The sequence below is a fragment of the Carettochelys insculpta genome, chromosome 7, assembly GCF_033958435.1.
Source record: "Carettochelys insculpta isolate YL-2023 chromosome 7, ASM3395843v1, whole genome shotgun sequence".
NCBI lineage: Eukaryota > Metazoa > Chordata > Testudines > Carettochelyidae > Carettochelys > Carettochelys insculpta.
The window spans coordinates 55,331,786-55,344,101 of record NC_134143.1 but is presented as its reverse complement, the minus strand read 5'-3'; positions in this window follow the sequence as shown (position 1 = coordinate 55,344,101).

Here is a 12,316-nt window from a genome sequence, read left to right as displayed (position 1 = left end):
GCCATGTCCTTTAAAAAAGCAGAAAACGGTGCATATTGACTGAATTTAATGTTACTGATTTACTCTATCTTAATTATAACAACTATAACCCAAGTTAGAAAATAAATATCAAAATAAAATGACACAGCACTCTCTGATCCTGCTTAGTTCCTGAGCAAGAAGCAAGTATAGAAGGGGTCATTAACTGATGAACCAGTGTAGGCCCACTGCACAAGGCTGCATTTCATGTTCAGAGACCCCTTCTATGCAGACAGATCCCTATTTCTTCACAGAGCCCCATTGAAATCACACAGGGCTGCATATGCAGAACAGCATATGGGACATATGTGAATATTCTGTACTTTTTCTCTGCATGGAGGAAGGCAAAGTCTGAGACTCTATTTAGGCATGTTTTGGGGGCTGCTGGATGCTTTGCAATCATGTGGCGTTCACCTGAGTTTGCTTAGGGCTCATCCAAATGAAGAGTGTAGCTCAGAACAATCTTAACATTAGTTTCATTAATTTTAAAGAACAGCCCCTTTTCCCCCTTTTCTTATTGCCCAGCCTGCATTCAAGATCTCTACTTCTACAGCATTTTACACTTTTCTACCCATTTAATAAAATTATTTTAAATTATTTTAACATAATATTGAAGCTCTTATATAAAAGGTATGCAAGCTCAAATATTTTTACATGTAACACCAAGTGGAGCACTGCAAAAGTACTTTGTCAAGTGACACCAAAAGAGCCTAATTATCTTACATGGTTACATTGCATTCTAGCTATTGGCACCCATTTTTGTGTGATAAATAAACACTTACAATCAAACAGGATACATTAGGTATTAATCAGGGATGCATTTTGTGCACAAAAATACTGATTCCAAGCCCACTACATTGATTGGAAAGACTTCTATTGACTTCACTTAGCTTGGGATCAGGTCCCAAATTCATATGCTGAGCAGTATTACCTTTAGTTCAAACTGTGAGTCATATCCGAACACTGAGTAGTACATCACTGCACAAATAACTTCTCTGATCTCAGCAGGGCTGCTTATGGTTTAAGGGTACTATCCAATGTGAATATGGGTATCACAACTGGGCCCTTTTTCTTTTGTACACAATTGTTGTTGAGGTCAAAGGAGGTTTTGCTCGCAACTTACAGATAGGATATGCCCTGTGATCTGTCAGCCATTAAGAAAGATGGCACTTCTGTGTCTCACTAGTCATTGTCAATTGATATTACATTGAATACTTTGGGAGAGATCTAGTGATTTCCCCCTCAGTTCCCATGGGTGAACTTTTGCCAATGTACGGGATCCCACTGAAGTTAATAGGATCACTTGTGTGTGTAGCTGTTCACCCATGGGAATGATGGTAGATTGCTATCTGCCTTTTTGTAATTACTAGTCATTTACTCTTTTTTATAGCCAGATAGAATAATTGTATCACTCCAACAATAAATTGCACTTTTATTTTGAAAAAGAGGCTAGGCCTGAAATTTAAGTGAAAAGAGATATATCTGTACCCTATTATTAGCTTCACTTGTGATCATATATCTGGCTTGTATGCCAAGAAAAGTATAAACAAATGGCAAGTTATTGTTTTTTCAATAACAAAGTTTAAACCGAGACAATAAAAATACCCTATCAGATAGTGTTTATGAAACAGTTAATATTGTTGGTGTCCTTTCAATCTCCTCAAAGTTACACATATTACATAAAATGTGATTTATCTTTAAGAAGTACAAAAATACTTGATGTGTAGTGCACAGAGCAGTGAGTCACTCTGTAGTGAAGAGAAAGAGTTTCCATGACTTGTAAACTCTTGTATTAAAATAAAGCAAGCTGACATTTTGTTGAACTTTTTTTTTTGGAGTGTTGGAGAACATAACAGAAAACCTAGTTATTAGTCTAATTTTTGAATTTAGATTTAGATTTTTTTCATGGTTGAGAATTTTATAAAACCAGAAACCTTTTGATTCCCAGTTCTGACAGCAATCTTATACTTTGCTCATGCAAGCACACGGAAGGCTTGATTCTACAGTACATAAACACATGATTTCCACTGAGGTCAATTATAGTTCTATGAGTGCACATATTGGAGGACTGGGCCCAAGAAAATAAAAGATAAAATCACAGGCAAAATTCTGCTCTCTACAGTGCTGATATCTATTGTATAATCTGCACATTAAGTTACATACCTAACTCACATGTATTCCTTTAGAATTTGTGACATTTCAGCAGACAGACTTTGTGCAGGGTAAAATAATATAAAATAGAAATCTGCACCAGGAACCTATCACTGAAATCTATCATTTGTTTGGGAGACTTTCTGCCCTTATATGTATAACTATGAATTCTTACACCTCCCAACATACAAATGCACTGGGATGATTTCAGAGACTGCTTGCTTGTGTCTCTGTCCAAGGTGCTGAAAACAGTGTATGTGCCATTCAGAGTAGCTTTTTGAAGAAGAGTGAGATAAAGTCTAGGTAAATGTGGCAACACAGTGGGAAGACCAACTTTTCTGTAACTGAAACCATTCTGACTTTACCATTGATTTCAGTGGAGGCATGTCTGAGTCCTAAAACAAATACCTCTGGAATTTTTGGCTCATCCTGGATGATGTGTATTGCAACCTTGTTAATATATACAATTTGATAGAACCCAGCTGAAGTCAGTTAGGTAGTATAATAATCTATAAAATGTGAGATGTAGGCTTGCTCACAAATTTGTGTTTTGGTAAACAAGGTTCTGTTTCACTCCAGTTTCTTTAGCTACGGTTGCCATGTGAATATTGTGTTCATAGTTTGCCATCCCATTATATTTGTCATGTAAAAATTCAGAGCTACCTATTAATAATTTGCTCACAGTCATACTTCCTGAAAGCATTCTGATCAATATAGTATCATTTCAAATTTTATTCATGGACATGCAGGACATTATCGATGACATCCAGAAATTTTGAGCAGTGTTCTGTGAAATCCCTGATTGTTTTGCTTGAATTAGAAAATCAGTCCTTGCAACCAAAGGTTGTAGCATTCTGTGGCTAAACAGTGCCTTAACATCTGTCTTTGATAGAAATGTCTTCCTAAGGAAGATTTTTTTTAAAGCTCTTCACTCAATACCTCTCCTTAATGTGAAGGAACTGCCCACAGGCCTTGCCTTTGAATTACATGAACTCACTTCAAAGCAGATTCTGCTTTGGGTGCTTCTTGCAATAAAGCTCATGAGTAAGATATCAGTGGCAAATATGAAGTGTTATGTCTGATTCATAAAATTGAAAGGACATTGGTGATGTCTGAAAGTCTGCCCTGGATTCTGTGTATCCTTCATTGCTTTTTAGCTCTTATGCATAGCAAAGTTGCAAAGCATAGAGAACTCTTTACTATAGCTTGATGTGTGCAATGTACTGTTATCCTGAATGAATTCTGTAAGGAGCAAGGTGACCTATCTAATTTGCCTAAACTTCCTCATTGTTCTGTAACTTGAAGTAAAGGTGCGCGCAAGTCTCTTAGTCTTTCTGAGACTGTTTCCCCGTATATAAACTAAAGATAAAAACATATTACAATAGTACATGGGTGGAGGATGAATTCGTGAGCATTTACACAGGGTTTTGAAGACATAATCTACAATATTGTTCATATTGTTTAGTCAATTGTATTCCATTGTAAACAAACTGAACTGCTACTAATAGCACATCTCATATATATGCTAAATCATAATCTTGTCATGTGGTGCCTTTACAATAGTGAATGAGACTTTAATTAACCTCGTCTGCTAATAGGAACATGTTGTTTAGTCTTACGTAATTCTTCATCCAGTTTTCCAATGTTACTCTTGGATAGTCTTATTCTCAGGAAAACTAGAATATCCATGTCTAAGATAGAAAGTTCTTGATCCTGTAACAAGCCTTCTTGTGGCCTCATATGGCTTCTGAGACAGGAGCAAATTCTAAGCTCAGATCCTAAGCTGCAAATCTGAGATGGGCATTGGGCACATGTATGGGGATTAATAGGTGTGTCATTTAATCATCGCAAATCTGTTCCATGATTGTTACAGCAGCCCGTTATGCATTCATGCATATGTGTAAATGGAGGATTTCTACAGCAATGGATGCCAGTCTCTCCACCACCCTTCATTGGCCTAACCATGCCCCATCCCCACACACTGCCTGCAAAGCACCACATCTACGACCCTGAAAAGTAGAGCGGCACTCGTTCCACTGTCAAGAGGACCTCTGCCGATGAGGTAGCAGGAACAACATTTGATCCATCCTTGTTCAGAGGTCCCTGGGAAAGGAGCCAATCTTTTGGGATAAGTAGGTATCAGGTCATGAATTAAAGATATTTTATTTGCCAGTTTAGCTTTAATTTTCCTAGTTGGTGTGGGTTTAAGCCAGCTTAGTAATGTTATTTTAACTGAGTTTACTGGAGGAAAATTTCCAAGATTTTTTTGTAATATTCAAAGAGAACATACAGTTTTTTAAAAAGTCTTCCATATGTGCATACAAAATTTATGAATATGAACTCACAAATACACGAGAGACAAAATGAGCACTATAGAATTTCGTTTTGGAGGAATAGGCTATTTTCCAGGCTCCGTCATGGGTTCCATATGTGGCCTTGACAAAATGTGTCTCCTGTGCCTCAATTACTTCATCTGTAAAATGGGGATATGAATACCTACCATATTACCTATGCAGACAATAAGAAGCTTAATTAGTTAGGGCTAAATTGTATCCAACCCTGTGTGGGTGTGTAATGAGGGAGGAAACATATAGAACTTCTCTGACAATGTGTCTTCATGGAGAAAGACATGAGTGTTTACACTTCGAAGAGTATCAGTACTTTTTGGTCTTATTACATCTGCAAAAGGCATTGGAGAGACTTGGTCTCCTGGTGTATCCACCAACAATGGTAATAATTATGAGAAGGGCCTGAATACCGCACCCTGTGAAATGAATTCTTCCTGGGCTTCCTGAAATTCCAAGAATCATTGCATCTGCTTGATTCACACTGCTTACCATTGCTCCTGCTGGAGCGCTCTTCTTCTGCACGGAAGTGTTGCCTTGTGATAGAGCCCCTAACTGAGATCATTGGATAGAAACTGCTATCTATATATGAAATACTAGCACAAATATATTGTGTTGCAAAACCACAAATGGTTGTGTTTTGTTCTTGGTTTTGTTTTTGGTTTTGGTTTTTGGTTTTGCTAACCTGAGTCTAGGCTTGTTCCTAGTCAGAGTCCATTTATCCTGAAGTTTCCACAAGGGGCAAGGTTATCTTAGGGTCTTTTTATAAAGGGCAGTATTTCCTATTTATCTATAACAGCCAATGTAGCACTGCCAGGATCTTATGATACAAGTCTAACTGAGAATATTTTTAAGAAACTGATTTTTGACTCAATGGACCATAATAACTTGGAATCAATGAATATTTAGGAAGTCCTAAAGCTGCAGATAATTTTGCTGCTGCACACATAGGTTGTCTAGTCTGTTCTCATTGGTTTGCACATAAATCCTCTATATTTGTCTAAAGCTTCATTATACTGGTGTATGAGTGTCAATTACACCAATTCTTTTTTTCCAGTCAGTTCAGTAAAATGTTTGGATATCACTCTTGCTTGGAAGGAATTTAAAGGACAAGTCCTGTGAGGGTCTCCATCTCTTGTTGTCTTCATTGGAAGCTGAAGGTTCTCAGCAGCTCTTAGAATGTGAGCAGCACAGGTCTGGTCCTCACATACCCAAGAACAGAACTATTTGTGACAATGTTGAAATTTCCTTTTTCATGTTATATCTTAGCTGATACTAGCAAAATCTGTATTGCCTTTCCATCACTTGTATATGATAATTGGGAGGTTTTGTCTTGGTGGCATAAGCATCAGGCTTGGAATATACAGTCCCAAGATTCTAAAATCAGCAAGTATGAGTCAATTCTTCATCATTCTGAAACAAGTGAAATGAGTGCCCATGCACTTCTCTGCATGTGGGTCACTTGGATGAGACTTTGAGAGATTAGGCCCTTTCTGCTCTTCATGGATAGCAAAGATCCCATAAAGAGTTTTTACAAGACTAAGGTCTTGCTCCAGTATCTTTAGTTACTGTCTCTTCCTGCAATAGGGCTTCTGATCTGCTTCTGATTGTGAAGGATGATGCATAAAATATTTTAATGTGGCAAAGGCAGGAAACAACTGTCTATGTGTGGTTGATTGAGCATAGAGGGCTTCGTATAAGTTGATTATGGATTTCATAGGATTTTAATGTTGGGGTTCTTGGCTGCCTATTTTAGCAACCGTTATGGCTACACACTAAAGTACTAGAAATATAGGAAATGGACTAGTGGGCAGGTCACAAGGAGGGGACAGCTGTGCAGGCTTGTGATAAGTTTACCACATGATATCACCTCCTCATATGTGTGTAATATTCTACATCATAGCTGTGTCTACACGTGCACGCTACTTCGAAGTAGCGGCACTAACTTCGAAATAGCACCCATTGCGGCTACACGCGTCGGGCGCTATTTCGAAGTTAACTTCGACGTTAGGCGGCGAGACGTCGAAGTCGCTAACCTCATGAGGGGATCGGAATAGCGCCCTACTTTGATGTTCAACGTCGAAGAAGGGACCGTGTAGACGATCCGCGTCCCGCAACGTCGAAATTGCCGGGTCCTCCATGGCGGCCATCAGCTGGGGGGTTGAGAGATGCTCTCTCTCCAGCCTCTGCGGGGCTCTATGGTCACCGTGGGCAGCAGCCCTTAGCCCAGGGCTTCTGGCTGCTGCTGCGGCAGCTGGGGACCCATGCTGCATGCACAGGGTCTGCAACCAGTTGTCGGCTCTGTGGCTCTTGTGTTGTTTAGTGCAACTGTGTCTGGGAGGGGCCCTTTAAGGGAGCGGCTTGCTGTTGAGTCCGCCCTGTGACCCTGTCTGCAGCTGTGCCTGGCACCCTTATTTCGATGTGTGCTACTTTGGCGTGTAGACGTACCCTCGCAGCACCTATTTCAATGTGGTGCCGCGCAACATCGAAGTTGAACATCGACGTTGCCAGCCCTGGAGGATGTGTAGACGTTATTAATCGAAATAGCCTATTTCGATGTTGCTACATCGAAATAAGCTATTTTGATGTTGGCTTCACGTGTAGACGTAGCCCATATGTGAAGACAAGCATAGGTCAGGTTCACCCCAGGTTCTGTAAACAGACATGTCAGAAATGAAAAGGCCTTACAGCAGCAGAGGACTACAAATGAGAGCTTTGTCATATTTGGAGAGGGAGACATTGAGTCACCTCATATTCTGGAAAATTCTGTGAGGAGAGACTTGTAAAGACATCCCATTTGTAGGGGTAGAAATGTTATTTTAGGTCATTTTTAGAGGCACTTTACATTTTCTAGTTTTAATTTGTATCTCCTGAGCCCTTGACATTTTAGTTCCTAGTACTGAAGACACCTGGCTTTGTTGATGAAGGGATAAAGAAGGTTAAAAATAAGAAATTAAAATTCCCCAAACTATTCTTAAAAGAGCTTTCCTGTACCATACTGGTTGTGTAAACACAGAACAAATCATAGATGAGTGAAATGTCCAAAATAACTTACTCATCACTTCTTCACTCCTGAGTAAAGCATCTACCCCAAACTCATGCTGATGAATTCTTTAAACTAACCTGTGCTATCAGATATGCCATTTGAAATTAAAGTTGCTTTTCTTGTTTGTAATTAACATTTGATTCCAGCCACATATTGCAAACAAAGCAATTGAAGAAGTGACAAATACAGAAATTTTTGTATATAAGTGCTATTTAAAATATCCCCTGTAATTATTTAACAATTTGCAGTAAACAAATCAGAGATATACTTGTTATCTTTTCTGTCGTAAAATATCCAAGACCTAGGAGGTGGTTTAAAACCTGCACTTTGGTGTTTAAGGAAGGGATTTTTCTGCCCAGATAACATAAGTGACAAGGCAACCTTAATATGTATCTGATGGTGGAAGTATTCATGACAGAAGCTGGTGAAAGTTAAATTTAGTCTACCCATGCTGAAGGGATAATTTATAGAAACAAACTGCTTTCTGTGTTCTTGATCTCACCCTCTTTTATTTTATTTTGACTCTGCACAAACCTCACCCCCATCAGCTCCAAGACTAAAGTTCATTCTTCCAATTTGCTTTCTCTACTAGAAACACAAAGCTGCTTGGGCACTTTTATAACAAAGAAACAAACTTTCAAAATACTGTACTGCATGTACACACCCTGCAGAGAGGAAGAGGGAGAGAACAAACGATGTGCGACAGATGTTAGATCACTTAATTCACTACTTGAAGCTGCTCAGATGCTATGTGGTGAGAGTGATATAAGAACTTGAATAGACTAAACCAGAATACCTTGCAGCTGATAATTCTCCGAACATAAAAAGTACTGCATCATAGAGCAAAGATTATATAATACATAATCTCAAAATTACAAGATGTAAACATACTCTATTTTTCTACAGAAATGTTTCTTAATAAAAGTACCAACGAAAAAACCTGATAATATATTCAAATAAAATAAATCATCACATATATCCCATTGAAATATAGCACATAGCTAAACCTAAAAATAAGCAATTACTGTAAATCACATCAAGCACGTATCACAAGCATTCCATTTATGCAACTGATTCATGTGTGGATTAGCCAATTAATTTTGAATCAAAATACTAATGAAATAATCATTATGTATTAAACCACAATCATAACTGTACTGTTGTAGAAGCACAAACTAAACAAAAATAGGTGAGGCACGGAGCTAAGCTGATTTACACTCTGACAATCTGGGTCATTGTGCCCACATCCTGTGATGATGGATGTAAAAATAATAACTGTGTTCCGTTAGCCTCATAAGGAAAGAGATCTGAAATGGGGGGAAAAAACAGTGTGGAGTTGTAGTGTTTTGTTTGTTTCTTTGCTTGCTTCTTTGCCATATATAAAAGAGGAGTGAATGATCAACGTTTCTTTCATCAGCAGAAGAATCTGTCTCCCTGCTTTTTGCATTAGAAAGTCATGTCTCATCTACTCCAAAAGACTTTATGGACAACTGGAGATTTAGTAAAAATCTGATGTTACAAATACTGGCAGAGTAGGAAACTGAATAAGAAGGGGTGTCTTTTTAATACAGCCTGTTAAAAAGGCTCTCTCTGCTGGGGAGTTTTAAAACCCATTCAACTCAGACATGAAGGGAAGGAAGAGCCTTTCTTAAGGATTTAGCCCCTCTGCCCTTTCCATTAAGAGCAGAGATAGCACTTGATCCACACACCTGAGTCATCTGGGAGGAGACGGACTGCAACACAGGGGAGATGAGACTTCAATTCTAAAGTGGAAAGTGGGGAGCGCCCTTCTGTCCAGGCCTCCTTCCCAAAGAAGCAAAGAAAGGGTATAGCCGTGTATCATCGTCCGCCCTCCCTTATTCCAAACTGCCTTTAAGTGAAAGGGATATCTATGGGCACAGAAGTTGTTCATAAGCTACCAAGGCCAACAGCATCCCCTTCCAATCTCCCTCCACCGATATGGCTCTCTGCTTAGCAATTTATGTAGCTCTCCTCGGACTTTTGCTGAACTCGGTCATTTCTTTGTAGGACTTAGTAACTCCAGGGTAAATAAAGAGGCTAAACTGTATAATATAGAAGAACCCAAATATGTCATATACATTTACACTGGGGGCTTCATTCTTTCCAATCTAATGAATGAGGAAGCTTTTCAGATGCTGCTCTGCTGAGCTGCAATACAAAGCCCCATATTAAATGCTCCAGTTTGTCTCTAGTTTTAGCCCTATATGATTGGTACAGTCCCAAAACTCGGCAATACCTGTGCAGCATTTATTGCAACGTGCTCTATGAATCATTCCCATTCTGTTCTATTGCACATCACAGGCTGACAAAAGTTACATAAATTGAAGAATCTGTGTCCTAGATTGTAGCTGTCACAGATGAAAATATGATGTTACTGGATCCCTGTATAATTCCATTTGTGGGTTTATAGACTCCAGCTTTTTCCAGGGAGTGATATAAATCCTCAGGGCTATAAGAGTTTGCTTAAAAATGCACATGGCTGGACAGCTCCTCATTGTCTGAGGCAGGTGATGCCAGTTCGTTCTGTGTGCTTTCAGCCAGAGCTAGGCTTCAAATGAATTTAGAATGAAAGGGAGGAGGGAAAAATTAAATGTGGGGGCATTGACTCATTTAAATACAGTTCCTTGACCTCTTCTTTAATCTACAACTGATCATTTGATTTTCCTCTTATATGCTTAGATTAGACATTAGGAAAAACTTCCTAACTGTCAGGGTAGTTAAACATTGGAAAAAATTACCTAGGGAGGTTGTGGAATCTCCATCACTGGAGATTTTTAAGAGCAAGTTAGATATATACCTAGGGGGGGATGGTCTAGATGGTGCTTGGTCCTGCCAAGAGGGCAGGAGACAAGACTCAATGACCTCTTGAGGTCCCTTCCAGTTCTAGTGTTCTATGATTCTATGCTCATAATAGGTCCTCAAATTTATTTCACATTTTCAGAAGTACACTGAATTTAAGTGTATTTACTTTGTATTTAATCCAGATTATGGATTCAATTGTGAATTGAGACACACAACAGTCTAAAGTCTAAACAGTCTAAAGTGAGTTGATTGACACTAACCACTTGGGTAATTCTTTCAGCGGCAGCTATTCTCTGCTTACAAAGGCTTCCAAGTACAATGAAAAATTCAAGGTCCAGAAGCTGGTCCCAATAGTTGGTGGCTCAGATTATCAGCAAACGTGTCTTGTCTCTTGATGAAGTCAAATGTTGAACCTCTCCCTCTGCTTCCTTCAGTGACCTGACACACCTCAAGCCCTACCACCTCCTTCATCTCTACTTCATCACTTATCTCCATGCACCCATCACCCTGGCATCTCACGCCCTGGGACAAGAATGCAGTTTACTGCCATGGCAGCCTGCAGACTAGCTGTGTTCAGATGCTCAGGCTGAAAAAAAAAGAGAAAGACAAAGAAAACCCGAGTGATCAGTCAGCCCTATTTCCTACCTAAGGTTGACATCTTGGCTATGTCTACATGGGTAGCCTATGTCTGTAGAAGTTTCTGTTGACAGAGAGACCTGGGCAGTACCTCTATTGACAGGTCGTGTCCATACATAAAAGCAGCTCAAAAGAGCAAGCCGCTCTGTCAACAAAGAGCAGCCGGACTGCCCTGCCCCCTGTTGACGGAACGGCCAGCCAGAAGCTCTGCAAACAGGGCTGCCCCGGAATCGGAAGCCCTCTCTGTGGCGATAAGTGTTTACACAGACACTCTGTTGACAAAACGCTGTCAGCAGAGGCATTATACCTAATCGGGGAGAGGTATAACACTGCTGGCTGACCAGCTGAGTTTTGTCAACAAACTCTGGACAGTACGCTTTAACTCGGTGAGTTTTGTCAACAAAAGCCCAGTTTTATCGATAGAGGCTGCCTGTGTAGACATAACCCTCCTGTTTGATAAACAAAGGGGATCCATAATTTGATTTTGTTCTTTTAAAAATTAAGTATCTGTTTCCCCGATGAGTTTTCATGCTAATGCCCCCTTCTGATTGCACACTGTGTGTGTTTTCTATATTGTATTTCTCATTTACAGTTTGTTTATGCTTTGCATATATGCAAATCCCTCTGCATACCGCCCCCCCACCTGCCTGTTATATATATATGCAGTTCTCCGACATACTCTTCCTACCACTTTGAAGTGTCTGGATGTTCCCTACTGAGTGCCTTTTTAACCTGCTTTCACACCCAGTTTCTGTCATATATACAAATATTCTCTCCTCCACATACTTCTGTCTGTCACTCCTCATTCCCTGTTCTCGGTGAGAAAACACTGAGGGCCATGTATTGTTAAGGCTTTTCAAAGGGTTTGGGTGGAAACACACGCAGTATTGGATGCAAAACCATTACCTGTTCCTCTTAAAGGCCTATTTTCGCTCCCAGCACATCTCCTTTATTTCCATTCATTCTGCCGGGTGGTTGACGGCTTGGCACTCAGTCCAGGAGGCCTATTCTGACAGTATGAAATAACGTTTACAAGACGCCTCCTGTTACGAACAAAGCCCAGAAATTGAAATGCCTCTGAACAGAGCTCACCCAGGTGCACTGTACATATTTTATAAAGCGAGGCCACTTCAATGACACTGAAGGCAGCTTTGTAACTATCTTGATCTCTGCATTTTCTGCTTTCTGATGGCATCCCTCATGTTAACATAGTCACAGAGAGGTAGCCGTATTAGTCTGTATCCTAACAAAACAAAATATCGGGCCTGTAGCCCTTTAAAGACTAACAGCATAATTT